This window comes from Petaurus breviceps, unplaced genomic scaffold, assembly GCF_028583685.1.
Source record: "Petaurus breviceps papuanus isolate PSGF00001 unplaced genomic scaffold, PetGlider_PUasm1.0 37, whole genome shotgun sequence".
Classification (NCBI taxonomy): domain Eukaryota; kingdom Metazoa; phylum Chordata; class Mammalia; order Diprotodontia; family Petauridae; genus Petaurus; species Petaurus breviceps.
Window position 1 is genome coordinate 91,142,413 of NW_027186296.1, and position 21,136 is coordinate 91,163,548.

Here is a 21,136-nt window from a genome sequence, read left to right on the forward strand (position 1 = left end):
GACATGAATTATTTAGTCATCTATTTTTTGTAATGCTCATGAAGATGAGAGAGAGAGGGAGAGAAAGACACACACAGAGAGAGAACAAACCTAATGATTGTGGGGACAATCTGCTGGAGCAGACAGGAAAGCATGGGAGCAAGGGTATATGTAGTGAAGAGGCTGACTTTGATGAGAAGGATTAGCTCTTTAGAGACTGAAATGAAGGATGTTAGGGAATTCAATATAGGGAGAAGAGGGAGATTCTATGCAGAATTGTCTCTATTTTCCTGGTAAAGTTGAGTCAAAGTCGTCAGCTGAGATAGTTGGGGAATGGATGTTCTGAGAGGCTTGAGAAAAGAAGGGTCAAGGATAGCCTCTGTGGAGAGTGGCATAGAGAATCATTTTGCAGTAAGTAAAAGGATTGACAATGCTGGTGAGGGTTCAATAGAGATGAGATATCATAAATTTGTAGTGGACCCAGTAATTGTTGAGTGATTTTCTTCACTTCCATTCAACAGTATGTGAGAGTAATGGAGAAGGTGGGTGATGAAAGCATTCCAGGGTTGGAGTTTGGCAAGGCATAAATATCAATATTCTGGACTAAAGGGATTTGAGAACAGAAGACTTTGGAGAGTTGTACTGGTTAGCTGTAGGGTAAACATGGGAAAAGGAGGAAAGTAATATCAGAACAAGAGTAACAGCTTGAAAGTTTTCTCCCAAGGAAGGGAATGAGGTACTGGATGGCCCAGTGAGGACAAAAAATAGGTTCAGGATATGAAGAACATAGAGAGAAATGGAGCAATATAAGGTAATGGTTTGGTAAAGATATTCTTGTGTTTTGATCATTGAAATGGAGACTTATAGATGATTATGAGGACACTTGTGGGTGAGCATTCCTGTGGATAGCTGAGAATATTAGAAAATGTAGTTCAAGATTAAGAAATTGATAAGGCCAAGATTTTGTAGTACACTCAGAAGTCTCATGCTTAAATAGATGATCTTGTGTCTAGATCATATATAATTTATTTGAGAGCAGACTAAGAAAATGCTGGAGACTAAATTGCTAAGTATCACAAATGAAACTTTATCTTGGTAAGTGATTGTTGTCATTCAGGCTGTCAGCTAGTTCTAACAAAAGTAAAAATTAACAGCACATGGGAAGAATGGAGAGAAGACTACATGCATCTACAAGGACATTTAATCTATCAAGCATATTTATGGAGGAAAAATTAGAAGTGAAAAAAAGTAAAGATGTTGCCTGCATTACCTGTCCCTTTCCTGCATTTCCAGTCCTATTATACCTCATTTTCAACCACATGCTCTATGATCCAGTGACACTACCCTCCTTGCTGTTCCTCATACACAACACTCCATCTCCTGACTGAGTGTCTGTCCCCCACAGCTAGAATGCTTTCCCTCCTCATCTCTACCTCCTAATTTCCCCAGCTCCCTTCAAGTCTCAACTAAATTTCTATCTTCTGCAAGAATTCTTTTTCAGTCCTTCTTAATTGTAGTGACTTGATTCTGAGATTAATCTTAGTTTATCGTGAGTATAGCTTGTTTATACATAGTTGTTTGCAGGCTATCTTCCCCAGTAAATGGTGAGCTCCTTGAGAACAGGGACTATTTTTTAAAAACCTTTCTTTGTTTCCTTAGTGTTTAGCACAGTGGTCTGGCATATACTAGGTGTTTAATAAATGCTGGTTGACTAACATGAATTATTTCCATTTCTTACTTACCAGTGAAAAGCAGTCACCAAAAAAAGAACTCAGAAACCATCACACCAAACATTTGGTATCCTTATCAAGTAGAGAGACGTGATAGCCAAAAACAACATGAAGTCATCTTTAGAACATTATAGAGCATCTAGAGCAGGGGTGGGGAACCTATGACCTTGAGTCCACACATGGCCTTTTAGATCCTTAAGTACGGCTTTTTGACTGAATACAAATTTTACAGAAGAAATCCTTTTAATTCTAGATTGTACTACAGAGGATTTTCTAGGTATTCTAGGATACTCAAGGATATGCTAGGTCAGAGTGTCCAGATGTGTCAAACATACAGGCCTCCTTGTGGCATCTGAACCAGATTAAAATATAATTGGGAAATATTTTAATAAATAAATAAAAATATGGTAAAACATAGTTAGCATTAATATTCATTTCTCTAAGTCAATATGAAGCCCACAGGGATCCTTTTGTGCCTCCTATTTCTATTTGAGTTTGACATATTATAAAACTAAAGCTGTGTGGGGCAGCTAGGTGGCGCAGTGAGTAAAGCACTGGACCCAGAGTCAGGAGGACCCAAGTTCAGTTACGTGCTCAGACATTTAACACCCACCCACGTGCACAAAAAACTAGCCATGTGACCTTGGGCAAGTTACTTAATCCCAATTGCCCTCCAAAAAGGCAAAAAACAAAAAAAAACAAAAAAGCTAAAGTTGTGGAAAATGTACCAACTTGCTTTGGTAGAGGTTGTTTCTCATCCCTGAATTCTCTATAGTGATAAAATCATGGTGAATCCTTTCACTGTTTCCACCTTGTTTTATGTATGTTTTATATACTTAGGTGTGTATGTGTTATTTCCTTCAATATAATGTAATCTCCTTGAGGGAAGGAATCATTTTGGTTTTGATTTTGTATCCCTAGTCCCTAGCATTGTGCTTGGAAAATATAAGTGTTTGGTGTTTAATAAAGATGTGATTGATTGGTATTTGCCTAAAAAACCTGGACTCAGATGAGTAGAGGAACAAGTTTTCCCAAAATTTTGTGTGAGATGTAGGCAAACTTGATTAGCCTTAGAACATTTATAGATAAAACTAGAAGGTCAACAAACAGAAGGGAAATGGAACAGATTTTCTAGTACTTTTTAAATAGTCATTATCCTTATTTATAGCAGTGGAACTATCATACTTGGACAAAGGTGGTAAAATTTTGATGCCAATGTACTATATGAAGAAGTAAAAATTGTACTTAAGTACATTTGGGAAGAGTGACTGGATAAAACTAAACAAACCAAATCAATATTTGCCCTTTAGTGATATTTTATTGGCCTCAGGATTTTCTGGGAAGGTGAGAGTCCATCAAGAGGCATGAGTCAAAATTCTGATGTTCCCAGAGGAGATGTTGCACACGACTTTAGAGACTGTTATGGAGAACCTCTCACACACAGTCAATGAACGCTGTCTTGTTAGGGTGTAATTTACAAATATATGATATAGACTATTTGCTTGCATTTGAGTTTAGGATTATAGCTATAACAATAAACAATTAAATTTTGTAGCAATAAGGCTTAATCAGATTTTTATATCTATATCTATTTGTCTAGATCTATGGTGCTGTTTGCTTAAATATTAATGTGAGAAGTGCCGCAATTATTATTTTTGTGAAGGAGCTTTTTTCTATTTGTTATTAGTACTTGGTAAATATAGCATTTTTAGTAATTTATTCTAAATTAAAGCCCCGAGTTCTTAGAGGAGCCAATTTTGAACTACTTTTATAGCTCTAGAGACCAGCTTAGTTCATTTTTTGGAAATTATGCTTGCTATCTAATAATGAATCAGATGTTGGTACTTAGGATTTAAGTCATTATGTTCACTGTGAGTCCACTTTGGCATTATAGAACAATGGAATATGAGTCAGAAGAGCACTAGTTTGTGAATTCTGGCTTTGCCCCAGAGTAGAGACAATTTATTTCATCTTTCTAAGCCTCAGTTTTTTCACCTGCAAAATTTGGATGCCTAACTTACAATGCCTAACTCAAGTTGCAGTGAAGACAAAGGAGATACAATACATGAAGAATTTTGTAAACCATGAAGCATTTTGTTGTACATTTAACCATTATTATTACAGCTAAAGAAAATCATTAGTGAAATTTTGGGAATGTTTCCTGTAGGGGTTTTCTTTTCACTTGGGTAAAACCATTTCTTTTTCTCCTCTGAATTTCAGGGACATCATTCCTTTAGTGTGCCCATTAAAATCAGTGTTGCTACTTTGTCTTAACCCAGTTATTTAGAATTTCTACTGGGTGGCTTTAAAGTCTAGTAAAATTAGTAGGTAACTTGTTGCACTTAATATTTCCTATTTCACAGCACACTATGACACTGTTTATCATAAGTTTCCCCAGAATGCTTTATCTTTTCAATGGTGAATTTGGATTTCTCAACTTTCATTGCAATAGAGCCTTGTTGCTTTCAATTCCTACATTTTTATAGGGTTAGCTTTTACATACATATATATAGTGGGACAAAATTAGGCTACTAAATCTTTATTCTATGTGTTTTAATGCATAGATCCTAGAAAAAAGGCATGACCCATTGAAAAAAATGTATCTTAAAGTGCCAGTTTCTTCTAGAGATTGTTAAAATGATATTAGTAAGTATGTTACCTAATTTTTTATAGAATATAAAAATTAATTAGAAAGAAGTTGAGTGAAGCTGATTGCCAGGTAAACATTTTCCTGATGAAAAAAGACAGTCAGAAGGATGACAGATATGCATAATTGTGGTGTAATTTGTTAATTGAATTTTTAAATTTAAAGCTCAAAAAGCACTAAACAAGACAAATATTTCCATATACAAAAAAGAACAGAAGAAAATTACACATGCAGTCACAAATGTGTGCCATATATTATCTGTGTTTTCTTATAAGTGCACAACAATTTTAGAATGTTATTTTCTTTTGAAATAGATTTTATTGATAATTTTTATCTTTACATTTATTAGATTTTTGCTGACCCATCTTATATAACAAAGAACTAAAAAAAGAGAAAAATGGAAGAAAAAATAATTAAAACTAATTAATATATTAAAAATCTAATATTATGTACAATGCCCATAGCTTTCTTACTTCTGAAAACTAGTTGGGGGAGGGGGAAAAGGTATCTTTTCATATCACTTCTTCACGGCTAAACTTGTTCTTTGTAATTTTGTAGCATTCATTACATTTTTTATGGTTGTTCTTTTGAGTTACATTGTAGTTATTGTATATATTGTTTTCTTGACTTTGCTTGCTTTATTTTGCATTGTTCACATAAGTCTTTCCATATTCATCTGGATTTCTTATGTTCCTATATTTCTTATTTTTTTATGGTATGATAATATTCCATTACCTTTATGTACCACAATTTGTTTAACTATTCCCCAAATAATGGACATCTAGCTTGGTTCCTCCCCCCTCCCCCAGTTCTTTGAGATCACAAAAATGCTGCTATCAATAATTTAATGTATATGTAAACTTTCTCTTTTTTGGATGACTTCCCTGGGATATATATTTGTCATTAGAATCTTTGAGTCAAAGGGCAGAGGATCACATGAGATAATTTGTATAAAATATTTTGCAGACCTAAAAGTATACTGTGTAACTATTAACTACTATTATCTATTTTTTGAAATGATAACTTCTACTCCTTGTTTAGTTAATTATAATTTACTATCCATGATTGTGAAAAGTATATGATCTCCTTCTCTTCTAACTTTTAAAATTTTTATGATCTTTAATTTTTAGGTAATGTTTCCATATACATTTAATGTGGAGCATGGTGTAAAATGTTCATTTAAGCCTAGGTTCTGCTAGTCTTGCTTCCCAGTTTTCCCAGCAGTTCTTATCAAATAGGGAATTTTTTCCTAAGGAACTTTCACTATATTCTTCTCCTTTTTTTAAAAAGCAGCTCAGGTTTAATATGCATATTTGAAGACTATATATGTATCTACAATAGGTTCAGGGTAAGGAAGGTGATCTTGGGGTTGGTGAACACCTCAGTGGTTTGATTAGAAAGAGGCCATAAGTACAAGGTGCCAGGAAATGGGACTAACGGGAGTTGTGGTATCAGTTCTTTTCCTCTCACACTGAGCCAGGTAACTTGTCTAGAGGTGCATGATTTATGCAAAGGAAAATAGTGTAGTGTCTCCCTCCTCTTTCCTATTGCCTGGGAGTGTTTCAGTGTTGAGGTTATGGGAAACAGTTCTCCCTTAGGCAATAGCCAGCAGGAACACTGAAAGCAAAGGAAGTATTGTGGTTGAAAATCCTGTCTCTTTGGCCCAGGGCTGGAGATTTTCTCTAAGAGGGAGGTCTGGTAAAGATAGCCCACCAGTCTTCCTCAGATTCAAGGTATCATGTACAAAAGTCACCAAGGAGAAATGAAGGAGCAAGGGAATGGGGCATCCTTTCTATCATAATCCCTAGGCTTTGGGTTTCCACCTTTATGCCCTTCTAGGATAGAGAAAGTAGGATCTTTAACTTTGTTGGCTTAGCTTAGTAGGCCAGTAAAGCCAGATGTCCAGAACTACTAAATATAGAACATAAAATACCAATCAAAAGAATACAGATTGCCTTTAGATAAATAGATACGAGTTTGTTACCCAAAAAGGGATGATTGTTCTTTTCAATTTATTGGTTTTCTAGATTTAAAAATTTGTATTACTAATTCGTTAATGTGTGCTCTCTCTCTTTTGTTGATGAAAGTGTTAGATATAAATTTCTCCACAATGACTTCTGCATACCCCAAATTTTATTTTGTCCAATTGTAATCATTATCTTTAATGAAATTATCTATCATTTCTATAACTTGTTATTTATCACATTAGTTCTTTAATATTAGGTTAAATAATATCCAGTTAATTTAAATCCTACCTTTAATGATCCTTTATTGAATATATTTTTTATGGCAGTGTAATCAGTGAAGGATGAATTTAATATTTTTGTTTTTCTGCTTTTGTTTTTGAAGTGTTTGAGACCTAATTTAAAATTATTTTCTTTAAAGGTTTTATGCAATGGTCAGAAATATGTATACTTCTTTCAATTCTCATTCAGTAATTACTAAAGTTTTGTCATATCTAACTTTTCTAAATATTCTATTTAGTCCTTCTTTGTTTTTTACTTTTGTCAGACTTGACTAGTTCTAAAAGGGGGGGTTATCTTGAAGTCTCTCATGATTATAGTTTTAATGCATATTTCTTCTTGCAACTTATTTAATTTTTCCTGTATTTATATGTTATACCATTCAGTACATCTTATGTTTTGGTATTAGTTCATCATCTTTGGTACCTTTTAGTGTAATGTAGTTTCCCAGTTTTAATCAAGTCTATTTTTTTCTATTGTCTTATCTAAGATTTTGGTTTCCACTCTGCTTTTTTTGAGGTCAACTGAAGCAAAATGAATTTGGCTCCAGGACTTTATTTTAACTTTAGGAGTCTTTGTTTCAAATGAATTTCTTGTAAACAACATACTGTTGAATTCTCTTTTAAAATTCATTCTACTATCCTCTTTTGTTTTATGTGTGAGTTTATCTTTTCACATTCACTGTTATTATTGTTAGTTTTTTTCCCACTATCCTATTCTCTTATAATTTTTTTCATGTCTTTGTTTCCTATACCCTCTTTACAAAGAAGAGTACAGTGAGAGAAAATCAATGTGTTAAGCATCCATACTCTATCTCTGATGCAAATTGCTTTCAACTCATCTGCCTCTTTACTCTTCTCATAGGTTCTTACCTTTTCATTCTTTCTCTTTTAAATACTACTTACAACCCTCCCTCCCCCCACCAAAAAACACCTTAGTTTATTTTGCTGATACCTAATCCCTCACTGAATTTACCCTCCTTCTTATTCTGCCCTTTCCTCTTTCTGTTCCCTCCTGCTTCCCTGCTGAGTTGAATATATTTCTACACTAATCTCTTTGTGTATGTACATGTGTGTACACATTCTGTCTTCTTTTAAACAGTTTAGGTAAAAGTGAAATTCAAATGAGACTTGCTCTCCTCACCCCTTCCTGCTTGTTTATATAATCTTCTACTTTTATACCCTAATTATGTGGCACATTTCTTCAGCCTTTCTCCTTTTTCCCTTTCTTTTCTTTTAAGATCACAAAAACATAATAAAACTACTCCAAAGCCCTCTTTCATATTGAACTCCTCTCTGATCCCTGCTGACATTAGTGTTCTGAGGGGATGCATATCATTTCATCCTATTAGAACATTTCATCCTTGTATAATACCTACCAAGTTGCTCCCTTGTATTTACATAGATAAATTTTTCTTGACTCCTGCATTTGACTCCTGTAGCTACTCATTTCTGATCTTTCCTTCAGGAATTCTTCTATTTTATTAAAGGTCCTTTTTCTTCCTTGTAGGATGTACTGTTTTGTTGAGTAAGTTATTTTTGGTCCTAAATCTAAATATTTTACCTTTTGGAATATTGTATTCAAAGCTCTTTGCCCTTTTTATTTCTTGAAATAAGATATCCATGGTCTTATATTCATAAAAGCTTTCAGCAAATGCAATGATTTAAAAATTTTTTTCTCATTGATTTATTTTTCCAGGTCAGATTTTTTATATAATTAAAATACTTTATATTTTCTTTTATTACCCCACCCTAACCATTTTGACTTAGTTTTAATAGTTTTGTTGTTGTTTCATCGTATCATTAATTTCTATTAGATCCATTCTAATTTTCAAAGAGTTTGTTACTTGGTTGAGGTCTTATACCTTTTGCACTAATCTATTATACTATTTTGCTAGGTGAACACATAAGCCCCCATAGACTCAATGATCATATCTATGCTGATGATTCTTTAAACTGTTTATCAAGCCCTAAACTCTTTCAAAGTCCTGCCAATTTTGCCTTCATAACATCTCTCAAATAGTGTTATTTTCACCTCTTATGCTGAAACCTCCCTGGTACAAGTTGTTATTACCTCACATCTGGATTGTTTCAGTTGCTTTCTGGTTGTTCTTCCTGCCTTGATTTTCTCTCCACTCCAGTTCATTCTTCACTGAGCTGTTAAATTGAACTTTCTAAAGTACAAGTCAGACCATGTCACTAACCCACCCCATTCAATATACTCTACTGACTCCATATAATCTCCAGTATTATATATAAAATCTTCTGTCTGGCATTCAAAATCTGGCAGTTGCCAATCTTCTTATGCCTTAACCCCACCACATACTTTGCAAATTAGTGGCATTGGCTACCTTGCTGTTCCTTGAATATGACACGGCACCTCCCTATTTTAGGTAATTTTCTTTCTCTCTGTCTCTTGGCTTTCCTAATTTTATTCAAGTCCCAGCTAAAATCTAATCTACAGGAAGCCTTTCTCCATCCTCTTCTGTTGGCTAGTGTTTTTCTTTTGTTAATTATTTCCAGTTTATTATATATATATATATATATATATACATATTTTACATATATCTCTCTCTCTCCCCGCCCCCCTTCCCCTCTTTCCCCGTATACATAGTTCTCATATTGTCTCCTCCTTTAGACTGTGAACTCCAAGAGAGAAGGGACTATTGTTTTTCGTTGTATCCTCAATGCTTACTAAATTACCTGGCACATAGTTGGTGCATAATTAATGCATATTGTCTTTATTTGTCTTATTAATTCTCCTTCCAAGTCCTTCCCCCAAAACTCTTATTTATTTTTCAATTCTTTCCTTTATCATTTAAATTCATTCCTCTCATATTACTTCTTATAAAATTAAAAAAAAAATAAAACCTTTTGCTTAATTCTTCCATGAATTATAGTTGACTTTATGGCCAAGCTATGTTTTACCCTGAGGCTTTGCTTATAGATATTTTGGCATTATTCTTTTTATTTGGGTTTGTGTCTTGGGCATTTATAGCACCACAATAGCTCCTTATTATTGGAACATTTTTTTTTGCTTGCTCATTTTTCTAGCCTTATTTCCAGATTGGAACTTTGTATTAGAGCTAGACACTGTGTACTTCTGGAGGGAATATTGGGCCTTGTTTGGTCTTGATTAGTATTCTCTGGGATCTTGGTGCTGCTTTATTTCTATATTGAATGCTTTGTTCTTCAATGATCTCAGGGGTGCCTTATGCTGGAGAACTTCAAACTTTCAATGTACTCTGTGTGGTTTGATCTAAGATAAAGTCTCCTCATTGCTCTCCTAGTCCAAGTTTTGTAAGTTCCTGTCCCTACTTTGTATCCGGGCAACACAGGTATGGGTTTGTTTCTGGTTGGAGCATCTATATACTGCTGCCAGCCCTAGACCCTATCAAGGACTTTGTGGTAGGAACTTTCCCTTCTGAGTCTTCAGTGCTTGTGGCTGCACTGTTTGGAGGAGCAGTTGTCAGGCTGTAACAGGCTCTAACAGGAGTCGTTGCTTTCATCAGAGTGCACTTGAATGAAATCAATGCTATGCCCATAGCTCTTGGTTTCAGGGTAATGGGCTATCTCCCTAAGGCTCTGAAGGATGATGGTGGTCATGGTAATTTGATTTACCTGGCATATGTTTTTTCCTGTCTCTACCTTAGGGGTGGCTTGCTGCCTCAACTAGGATGGCTTGTCTGCCCTGTGTATGGCATGTACCTGACACCTTCTCAATAAGAGTTCCTTTCCTGAATGATGGCTGTGGGGTAAAAGTAAGATAAATGGTCTGAGGGATGCTTGCACTCCCAAGGCTCTTGTGCCTTTCTGCCTGTTGGTGGCTGTTGGTTAGCAGTTGGTTCTGGTGGTTATGAGGAAGGTGGGTCCTCTATCTAAAATTATTTCTCCCCTCAATGATGGCTTTGAGAGATGGAAGCAGTTCTGATGGTTGAGGAGTATAGCTGTTCTCAAGACTTTTAGGTTTAGTGTCCTGGATTGTATCCATCAGCATCTGAGAGGAGATAGTAGTTAAGATGATGATATTGGTGGTTTGAGTTGCCTGGGACATGTTGCTTCATGTTTTCCCCTAAGGGTACTCTGCTTCTTCAGTTGGGTTGGCTTGCCTGCCCTGTCATCTTGCCCCACAGGATGTGACTGATTGTTTTCAACCAAGCACATTACACATCTACTTTTATTCTCTCCATACTTATTTCATACTTTTGACTGATAAATAGATTCAGTAGTATATACAATACAATTAGGAATTGTATACTCTTTATTTATGGTAATTCAAAGAGAACTACAATTCAAAATTTCTCAGATTCTGATCAGTTGATTATGCAACTGAATCAAAGAGGTGTTCTCACATCATAAAAGTATCAGGTATCTTATTATTTTCATTACTTATGGTTGGAAAGTATGGGACTTCTCATCACACTATACTTCAATTTAACAAACATTGTATATCATACTAGATGATGAATAACATACATTGGTAAATGTAAGATGGTCCTACTCTTTTGAGAGCTTATAAGGGAGACTGTATATGTTCTCAGAAAGACGCCATTCAATACAACCCATATAGGACCCAAGGATCCCTTCAGTTACATTACAGGGGATAATTCAGCTTTTGCATGATGATTTCTAGGGAGGTGGGGTCCGTTATTTCTTGGAGAAGCACATCCCATCATTACTTTAAACATTTTTATTAATATCTTTTTGTTTAGCATCATCTACATTTCCAAATATATCCTTCCACCTCTCCCTTCCAGAGAATTAAAGTAGAAATAAAAAAGAAAAAAAGAATTTGGAAAAATTGACACATTGACACATTGATCAGCATCACATACAGATGTCCATAATCGTATGTCTGCCTCTACAAAGGAGGAAGGGATATTCATTGTTACATAATTCTTCTTTGGTGCCAAACTTGTTCGTTATATTTTCAGAGCATTCAATTTTGATATTTTTTTTGTTCTTTCTATTTATGTTGTTGTAGTTATGCATTTAGTTCTCCTGGTTCTGCTTACTTCACTTTGCCTGAATTCATGTAAATATTCTCATGCTTCTCTTATTCATCATACCATTTCTTATAATACATTCATATTTAATACATTTATGTACACAGGTTGTTTAGCTATTTTTAATTGGTGGCATCTACTTTGTTTACATTTATTTACTACAAAAACTGTTGCTAAAATTTTTTTGGGGGGGATATAAAACCTGGGATTTATGCCTAGAGTGGGAGTGTATCAGAGGACATGGCTATTTTAGTTATTTTAATAGCATAATTCAAAATTGCTTTGCAGTACAATTGGACTAATTCTTAGTTCCACAACAGTGTGTCAAGGTGCCAATCTTCCTACAAATCTTCCGACATTGAAGATTCATATCTTTTATCATTTTCTAATTTGTAGATGTGAATAGAAACCTCTGTGTTATTTTGAATTGCAGTTCTCTTATTAATAATAGTTTGGAGCAATTTTTCATGCATTTGTTAGTAATTTGCAATTCTTTTGAGAATTGTTTGTTCATATCATTTTTTCACTTATTCATTGGGAGAATGCTTCTTGGTCTTATACAAGGTATCCCCCAAATCTTAATACTGTGAAGTTTAAAACTGCACTAAGACTTTTTGAGCATATGTGTTTTTGTGTGTATATACACATACATATATATGTATATATTGATATGTGTGTATATATGCATATATACACATATAATCATATACTATATATGTAGTACCCTATGTATATCTTGGATATAAGATCCTTAGAGAAATTTGATGTGAAGATATTTTCTCAATTGACCTTTTCCTTTTTTATTCCAATTAATTAATTTTGTTTGGGTAATGATTATATTTTCCTATAATCTTAATCATCTATGTCATTTATTAGGATCATTGTTTGGTTAAGGATTTTCCCCCTAGCCATATTTTTGAAAGGTATCTGGCAGAGTTATTTCATGATTTTATTTTGGTGGTATGCTCTTTAATATTGAGATAACATATCCATTTATATATATATATATATATATATATATATATATATAACATAGTACATATCATAAAATGTTGGTCTGAACCTAATTTTTTGTCAAACTGCTTCCCAATTTTCCCATTAACTATTGTGAAATAGGGAGTTATCCAAGTAATTTATATGCTCAAATTGAGAGCATTAGGTTATTGAGCTCAGTTGTTCCTCATTTTTTTAGTCTGTTCACTTACCTACTGTTCTGTTTTTTTAATCCAGTACTAAAACATCTTAAAGTTTTTTTCCCCTAAAATTTGTAATATAGACGTTCTCTTCCCTCTTCATTCCTGCTTTTTTATTCATTCCCTTGAGATTTTTAAATATATGTCCTCAGGTATATAATTTTTCCTTAAGGGAATGCTTTAGCTGCATCTCAGAAGTTTTAGTATTTTGTCTCATTTTCATTCTCTTTAAAATAGATATTTATTGATTCCATAATGTTCTTTGACCAATTCATAATTCAAGATGTCATTGTTAAAATAACATTTCAATCTTTATTTTTTGTTTGTACTTACTATATTGATGACTATTTTTATTGTGTTTGGTTCATAAAGGTTATCTTTAATATTTCTGCTTTTTTTGACATATTGTTGTAATTTCTCTGTGCCTTAGCACATGGTCTATTTTACCTTTTTTTTTTTTTTTTAGTTAGGGTTACCTAACTTGCCTACGGTTAAATGGCTATTTTTGTGTTTGTGTGTGTGTGTGTGTGTGTGTGTGTGTGAAGTGTCTGAGGCTGGAACTGAACTCAGGTCCTTCTGACTCTGGAGCCGGCTCTTTACTCACGGCACCACCTAGCTGCTCCTAAACTGTAGGGTGTAGTGGGATTTTTAATTTTTGCTTTTTGGAGGGCAACTGGGGTTAAGTGACTTGTCCAAAGTCACATGACTAGTAAGTGTGTCAGGTGTCTGAGGACGAATTTGAACTCAGGTCCTCCTGACTCCAGGGCCGGTGCTCTATTTACTGTGCCACCTAGCCGCCACATGGTCTATTTTATAAAAATTCTATGTGGACCTCAGAAATAAGTATATTTTTTAATATTTCTATTCAGGAGATACCTTAGGTCTTTACATTCTAAATTCCCCAACAGTTTGTTCAGTTCTATATTTTCCTTTTTCTTTATCTTCAAGTTAAATATGTCCATCTCTGAGAGAGGAATATTAAAGTCTCTTAATATCATTATGTTTTATATATGGATTTTTCAGTTTAGTTAATTTTTTCTTCATGATACTATCCCATTGTATATATGTTAAGTATTGAGACTGATTCACTGTCAGTGATTTCCTTTAAGCATAATATAGTTTCCTTGTTTATCTCTGTTGATACTGTGAATTTTTATTTTTTCTTGTTTGATGGAATAGTTTATATCCTTACTTTTTTTGATATGATCATCTGATGCATAGTAAATTGTGTCTTAACCTTTCATTTTCATTCTTTTTTTTTTCTTTTTGGAGGGCAGTTGGGGTTAAGCAAGTTGCCCAACATCACGCAACTAGTAAGTATTAAATGTCCGAGGCTGGATTTGAACTCAGGTCCTCCTGACTCCAGGGCCAGTTGCTCTATACACTGCACCGCCTAGCCATCCTCATTTTCATTCTTGATGTGTCTTTACATTTCATATGCATTTACTTTATGTAAAACATTGTTGGGCTTTGTTTCCTTATCTGTTTTGTTACTTTCATTTTATTGGATTACTTAAAGCATTGATATTTAAAGCTATGAGTGTTGGACATTTTTTCTGTTTTTTTCTTTAATATTGCTTTTCTCATCTGCCCTCTCATGTTAAGCCTTGTAATTTGTCCTAGAAATTATTTTGCTTAAATTATTTTTATACTCATCTTTTCCCACATGCTCTCTCCCCTGACTCTGCTTCCATTTGCCTATACTTCTAGATCTTGGATTTTATGAAAAGCATTAATTTATTTTTTAATTTAAATATACATATAATCTTCTCTTTTGTTGCTGCTCTTTCCCTTCTCAAATAAAAAGATAGTTTAATTTCTTATTTTTATTCATTTTTATTTCACTTTTAAAAAGAGAAATTTTTCTCTTTTTCTCTCTTCTTCCAGAGTATTAGAAATTTTATTTTCCAATTCTTATGTTACACCCTTATTTATTCCTTCTTTATTCTATGAGTGTAACTCATTGGGGGGGGGGTTAACCTTTCTAAAGTACCAGATATGAGCCTTTTTCTGACCAATTTCTTTATAATTTCCTTTATAAATCTTGCTTTACTTCCATTTCTTCCCTGTTGTATCTCACTTTTAAAAGTATATATTCCTGAAGGAAGCAACATGTAACAGAAGCAATGGCATGCTCTACAAATTACTTAGTGCTCTAAATTATGCTGTCCAATCCCATTTTCCTTACCATACACATTCAGATTCTTTCTTAGAGTCCTATAATCTGTACTATCCTCTCTCCCTCTAACCCCCCCCCCCCCATTAAGTCTTTTTGATATCCCTTAGATATCACACATTCCCTTTTCTGGGGTTGTATGCTCTCATGGAAGCACAGCACTCTCAGTGAAGGTGACTTTCCAATGCACAGTTTCCCAAGACTATACCTATCACAAGATCTTCATCCTGTTCCATAAGTGTAGACCTCCTTACAAATAGATAGGTTTTCCCATGAGACTACTTCCTCCTTCTAGGTTTTAATTCTTTCTAACTTCTGTCTCTCTCATTATCCCACAACATTTAATCTTTCTAAGACATTGGGAATCAGCATCCTTTTGTTATTTTCCTATGGAGTTGGTAAGATTGTATCACTTGTTCCCATTCTATTATATATAAATCCATATTTCTCTTTGTTCCTTTAAAATCATTATTGATGAAATCTCTTAACATGAGATAATTAAGTAACCTCTAAACATGAAATAATTGATTTATTTCCTTCATGTATATACTTATGTTTTTGTTGTTTAAGGGTTTTTACAAGTTGAATATCTCATTTTTATGTAGGAATACTTTGAATGCCTTGTTTTTGTTGAACATCTTTTTTTTTTCACTGATGATTAGACTCAGATTTTCAAAATATGTCATTTTGGGTTTTAATTGAGCTTTCTATGCTTCCAGGAGTATAATATTCCATTTTCTTCTGTGTTTTCTCATAGCTGTGAAATAGTTTTGTTAATGTTAAAAATTTTTATTCCTTCAGAGCATCTTTATTTTTTCTGGGATATTTTAAGAATTTGTTATTAAGAGATGCCAAAGGGGTGAAATCAATAAGGCTTGGCAATTGATTAGATGGGGGTGGGGAACAGTGAATGAGAGTAGTTATATGTGACTCTTAGGTTATGAACTTAGGTGAATGGAAGAATGGTGGTATTTTTGCCATGAGGGAAATTAAGAGGAGGGGTAGATTTATGGGGAAACAAAACAAATTCTGTATTTATTGAGTTTGAGCTGTCTTTGTGACAATTAGGTGATATCCAGCAATCAGAGATACATGACTGATATTTAAAGTCTTTAAGAACTTGCCTACACCACACCTTTATAGTATTATATATTGCTCTGTGTCATGTCCTCTATTGCTCAGGCAAACTGATCTGTGTTCTATTTTTTCCTCTTTTTTTATTCTTTGTGCCTAATTATTTGGGCACAATATTTTTTTCCTGTTTTTTAAACTTGTTTTTAAAATATTTGTCCTTTTTTTGTATTTCTTTTGAGGGGAAGTGTATAGTGTACTCTCATCAAATCACTCTCAAGTACTCTAGACAGTACTCTTTTTTTTGTTTTGTTTTCTTAGGACAAGTTTAATAGAGCTACAAAACATAAAATGGGCTTGAGCCCAAAGAGGTGACTATGGTACAAACAATGTTAACACAGCACTTGGTTATTAAGAGTGAGAAAGAGAGCTGGCAGGCTCAGCCGGTGGGCTGCTGCCCTGAGAGAGGGAGGAATGATCTGGATGAGTCAGGCTCCACGAGCAGAGGGCATGCCCAGCTACCCCACACTGCCTGGGCTCCTGCTACAAAGACCTTCCAGTTGAAAGCTTGGGGAAGATCAAGCACATTTGTCCTGTAGACAGTAGCTAGCAAATCTGCAAGTGTCATGGTGGGGAGGGGGGAAGGGGAGTGGAGGAATCTGTGGCTGTGGAGAGCAGCTCACTGCTGGTTGGAGAAGTATTCCTTACTCCCCTGAACATCAGCCTTGATGGTGTCACTCCCCGGTTTCCAGCAGGCAGGGCACACTTCACCATACTTGTCTGTGAACTGGAAGGCCTGGACAAGCCGAAGAGTTTCACCTACAGAGCAGCCCGCGGGAAGGTCATTGATGGTGATTTGGTGAAGGATCCCCTTCTCATCAATGATGAAGAGACCCCTGAATGAAATTCCCTCATCTGCCTTTAAGACCCCATAATCTTGAGCAGTGGTGTGTTTGGGGTCAGACAATAATGGGATGTTCACAGCTCCCAGTCCACCATTTTTCTTGACTGGATTGACCCAGGCAAGGTGACAGAAGTGCGAATCCACTGAAGCACCAATCAATTGACAGTTTTTCTTAAATTCTTCAGCTCGATCACTGAAAGCAATAATCTTTGTAGGGCACACGAAGGTGAAGTCCAAGGGGATAGAAGAACAACACAATGTATTTCCCTTTGTAGTCGGAAAGGCTGATGTCTTTGAACTGCTGATCAGGCATAACAGCGGTAGCTTTGAAATTGGGGGCTGGGTACCCAATCTTGGCATTTCCAGCAGACATGTTGACAGCAACAGTAAAGCTCCGCAGACTAGCTCAGAGGAAGGAGGAACACGTGAGGACGATCTGGAGAACCTCTAGACAGTGCTCTAAAACTAAAAATTGCACAAAAAGTGCTGACATGCATCGCTAAAGGAAGTTTTCTGATGATGAACTCCTTCTACTAATGAAATTATAGGGACAGTTCCTATCTTTTGCTCTTTTGATTTTTTTTGACATTGTAGTTTAGACTAAGCTATCTTCAAATATATTAAGAAGGCATATTTTTTATTTTTAAAAGACTAACCAAGAGATGAAACAGAATACTGAAATGCTTAAATGGATCTATGATCTCATCAACATGAATGTTCACTTAAATATGAAGAATGAAACAGTCCATCCATTCTTGCTAATCTATTCCCTGAACTTGTTAAAGCAATTTCTTACTTTCTCTTGATATTGTCAGGATATAAGTGAACCATATAAGTTGTCATCTGCTGTCCTTTACTCTTTCTGTGTAACCATTATTTTCTCAATCATATTTTTTAGATAACATCCTTTATAGTTCTTTATTTGCTATGTGTTTCATTCATTTGACACCTTCAGTTTATTTCTATATTACCTTCAGAGTGATATTTAATTTTAGTTCTTTATAGACTGTAGTGGACCATGATGGTATAACAGTACCTAGTAGAATACTTGTTATTAAAATATTAAAAAAATAGTTTTAGGATCATTATAAAAGCTTTTCATTTTCCCCAAATAAACCCCACCCTATTATCCCTTTCCTTCCTTCGTTCTTTCCTTCCTTCTTCCTCCTCCTCCTTTTTCCTTCCTCCTCCCCCTCCTCTTCCTCCTCCTCCTCTTCCTCTTCTTCCTTCTTTCTCCTTCTAATCCTCCTCCTCTCTTGGCAACTAGGTGGCTCAGGGGATAGAATACTGGGCCTGGAGTCAGGAAGACCTGAATTCAAATCCGGTCCTAGACACTTAGTAGTTGTGTGACCCTGGGCAAGTCACTTATCACCTAAATTTCCTCAATTCCTCATCTGTAAAATGAGCTAGAGAAGGAAATGGCAAATCACTCTAGTATCTTTGCCAAGAAAACTCCATAGTATTGGCATGCTATGTATGATCCATGGGGGTCACAAAGAGTCAGATAAGACTGAACAACATTATATACATGCACACACACATATACACATAAACATATACACACATATCTGTATATGTATGTATAAACTCACTTCTAGACGTAACTGAGTTAAACTAGTAACTGAGCACTTATCTGGCTTGTCCATTTACAGCAAACAGGCTTTTCCATTTACTTGTTTTTTTCTTGTGGGTATGGTTAGGTCAAATTCTTTTGAATGGTTATGGTTCCTGTCTTTTGTTTCCTTTAATACTGATGATCAGAGGAGGGGATTGTTAAATGAAGTCATTTCTACTCTTACATCTTCAAATAATTTTGCATAATTTTAATATTCACACATGATACTTTATTGGAAGAGAACTGTTAAGGTGGCATTTTGTTCAAGCAGTTCAAACACTTTTCATAATCAACAAATAATAAACATATTAGGATATTTTATTCTCCACATCTTTGAGTGAGTTATGTGAAGGTAAATAAGTGATCTGTTGTGCAATATCATTTGTGAAAGCCTGTCTGAGATACCCTCATCAAGAATGGCCTTGATGCATGTATAAATTATTTTCATAAAAGTTTCATTTATATGGGATGATAGGCAAATGCATCAGTAGTTGATCTCTCCACCATCTTTTCTTTCTGTATATTATTTATGGAGAATAGCAGATATAAACATTTTAAAGCACTTACTATGTGCCAGTTTAAATTCATATGTGTTCTTTCTATTTTGGGCAGATTAATTTGGAAGAATTTTATACTTTGAAAGTTTTGGGAAACTGTACAACTTCTGTTCTCATTGAAAATCTGAATCGAATATCCTTGATAATGCTTAAGAAAATAAAATATCATTTAATTACTAAGAATGTCAATTTGTGTGTGTGTATGTGTATGCTGCAGATACTATTTGGTAGAATATAATTTTCTACATCTTGCAATTAATAATACAATTGATGCTTTGAAGTATTGTACTTTCATTCTAACTAAAGACACTTTTTTGTTGTTATTCAGTCATTTCAGTTGCGTCCAATTCTTTGTTACCCATTTAAAGTTTTCTTGGCAAGCATACTGGAGTGGTTTGACATTTCCTTCTCCAGCTCATTTTACCAATGAGGAACTGAGGCAGTTTAGGGGTTAAGTAACTTGCTTAGGGTCAAACAGCAGATAAGTGTCTGAGTCTGGATTTGAACTCACATCTTTCTGACTCTAGGCCTCATACTCTATCCACCTAGATAACCCCAAAGAGGCTTCGCCTGTGTTTTAAAACCTAAAATGTGTATTTGAGAAGCATTTTGCTTACTTTGGCTTGATTCGGTCACTATGGTTTATTTCTATGATTTCACTATATAGTGACTTACACTTCTCTAAGTTTCAGATCTACACAAGCTCAAACAAAACCAAATTTCTAGGGCCTAGAGAAGTTAACCACTAGATATACCAGATATTCATGAGACTAAATAAAATTGGAGTTCACCTCTTAGGTTGGTCCATTCAGGAGAAGAAACTATATACACACAAATTGTTTCATTTTCAGAAGACTATCCAGCAATCAAATTTGTCTTAGGGTTGGTGGGAATGAAGTCAAATTGATGATGACATCTATCTTTGGCATTGCATCACTCTGGTGTTGTCAGATGATTTCATAACTTGTCTTGCTGCTTGGAAACAGTTCCCCCTTTTCTCTTTCCTTTATATCTTTCCCTTCACTTGCAGGCAATCTATTACCAATTCATGTCAACTGTTTTTTCCTTAGTGTTGCTGGAATTATTTTTCATCAATCTGTTCTGAAGGAGGGAATACTTACCTTGATGAGATAACAGATTCACTGAATAAATGAAATATAAAAAAAGCATCTCAATGCTATCCCTCCTTTTCTATTTTAGTAGCCACTACCTTAGTTAAATTTTCATTACTTCTTTGCTATAAGTTTCCTAGTTTTATCTTCCTTAATTCCAGCACCTCCAAATTACATTTCATTTGACACAAAGTTGCTAAAATCACCTTGTTAAGCCATTCTTTTTATTAATGTCATGCCTTTCCTTAAGAACCTTGAATGGTTATTAGGTTAAATTCAAATTTATCATCATTGTAGTTTTTGAGGACATAGAATCAGGAAAAACAAATAGAAGTTCTACCCTTGTTATTTAGCAATGATTGACCATGTACAGGGCATAAAACCATTCTAAACTTGAGTTTCCTCATCTGTAAAACAGAGAAATACTACTTCTACTTTACTATATATGATTTTTGTTCAGAAAGCATATTGTAAGCTGTAAATGCAGCTAGGTGGGACAGTGAATAGAATATTGGGCCTGGAGTCAGGAAGACCAGAGTTCAAATGCAGCCTCAGACATTTACTAGCTATGGGACTCAGGGCAAGTCACTTGAGCCTTGTTTACCTGAATTTCCTTAAAGGTAAAGGGAGGATAATAATTGCACTTACTTTTCAGGGTTGTGGTGAGGATTAAATGAGATAATATTTGTAACATGCTTAACACAGTGCCTGACATATCATAGGTACTATGTGAATGCTTATTCCCTTCCATCCCCCACCCTTTATAAAGTATTATACCAGAAATCTTAAGGAGTTTCACAATTCCTACTGAATCAAGTTGGAGCTCTCCTGTTTAACCAAGGCACTCCCCAACCTGTTGCTAGGCTTCTTTTCAAGGCTTATCTTATATTTTTCCACTCCTCTA

General features: G+C 34.8%; 1 protein-coding gene and 1 pseudogene across 2 annotated transcripts in view; one reads left to right on the plus strand and one right to left on the minus strand.

Annotated features, from left to right (window-relative positions):
- ATRNL1 (attractin like 1) overlaps positions 1 to 21,136 on the plus strand; it is a 1,293,617-nt gene that overhangs the window by 110,738 nt on the left and 1,161,743 nt on the right. The window lies entirely within an intron of this gene.
- LOC138168656 (peroxiredoxin-1 pseudogene) lies at positions 16,724 to 17,491 on the minus strand (annotated as a pseudogene).